Source organism: Limulus polyphemus, unplaced genomic scaffold (genome assembly GCF_000517525.1).
Source record: "Limulus polyphemus unplaced genomic scaffold, Limulus_polyphemus-2.1.2 Scaffold6844, whole genome shotgun sequence".
NCBI lineage: Eukaryota > Metazoa > Arthropoda > Merostomata > Xiphosura > Limulidae > Limulus > Limulus polyphemus.
The window spans coordinates 2,428-3,887 of NW_013672454.1; the positions used below are offsets into that span (position 1 = coordinate 2,428).

General features: G+C 38.5%; 1 protein-coding gene across 1 annotated transcript in view; it reads left to right on the plus strand.

The window, feature by feature from the left end:
• The window catches only part of LOC106474118 (hydroxymethylglutaryl-CoA lyase, mitochondrial-like), a 42,386-nt gene that overhangs the window by 998 nt on the left and 39,928 nt on the right, over nt 1–1,460 (plus strand). The window lies entirely within an intron of this gene.

Here is a 1,460-nt window from a genome sequence, read left to right on the forward strand (position 1 = left end):
AGCAAAAAACATGTCACTGTCCTCTTTAACACCTTCCACATTTGCATACGTTTTCCCGTTAAGATGGTGTTGCAGGGAATGAAAAAGATGGTAATTTGATGGTCCCATATCTGGAGAATATGGTGGGTGGGGAGAACTTCCCAACCTAACTCCATAATCTCGTGTTGTGTCAAACATGCCACCTGTGGACGTGCATTGTCATGGAGAAGAAGAACACCTTTCCGATTCACAAGTTAAGGGTGTTTCTGATGAAGGGCCTGATTTAGATGTTCCAGTTGCTGACTATAGATATCTGCATCGACAGTTCACTGTGGATTGAGGAGTTCAAAATGAATTACTGCTTTGATGTTCCACCAAATGCAAAGCATCACTTTCTGCAGATGGAGTCCAGGTTTTGAGATCAGAAGTGGTTTTTGTCTAGGACTGTGGTATTGTTAATGGCATTTAATATTTGCATAGAGAATCCATTTTTCACCACCAGTGACAATTATGTCCAAAAATGGTTCACACACATTACGCACCAGAAGAGACGAAGCAACATTCACAAGTTGGAAATAGTGATCATCAGACAGTTCGTGAGACACCCAAACACCTTCTTTATGGAGTTTACCCATGTTCCTTAGATGTTTACATATTGTTTCATGAGAAACATGCAATTTCAGGGCCATCTCACGAGTGTTTTGTTTTGGGGTTAGACTTAACAAGCGTCTTCAGAGCATCAACATTAATTCTAATATGTCAGCCCCTGCTATCACAGTTTTTAAGGCTAAAGTCACCTGAACGTAATTTGCTGAACCATCATTGACATTTACAAACATTCAAGACATTTTCATAAACTTCTTTGATATTCTTTGTGGCTACAGAGGTGCTGTTTCCCTTCTTGTGTTCAAACAGCATTACATTCCGAATGTGTGTCTCATTGTGCGCCATCACTATAAGAGATTAGAGTATACTAAACTTTACACGTTATATAGACTACACTAACATGATGTTTAGGCAGTTTGTTTAACTATTATACATGATATAAATTTTTTGGGGGCTAGTTAATGAAAGTGTTCCAAAATGTGACATTAATTTTTTGATGGCCTAATGTGTTACTTTCATTAATCAGTGAGTGTATGAACTACATACACCCCCTAACTAACAAAAGCTACATACACCCACTGACTAACAAAGCTACATACACCCACTGACTAACTAAAGCTACATACACCCACTGACTAACAAAAGCAACATACACCCACTAACTAACGAAAGCTACATAAACCCAATGACTAACGAAAGCCTTTAGTTAGTCAGTGGGTGTACATAGCTCTCGTTAGTCATTGGGTTTATGTAGCTTTCATTAGTTAGTGGGTGTATGTTACTTTTGTTAGTCAGTGAGTGTATGTAGCTTTATTTAGTCAGTGGGTGTATGTAGCTTTTGTTAGTCAGTGGGTGTATGTAGCTTTTGTTAGTCA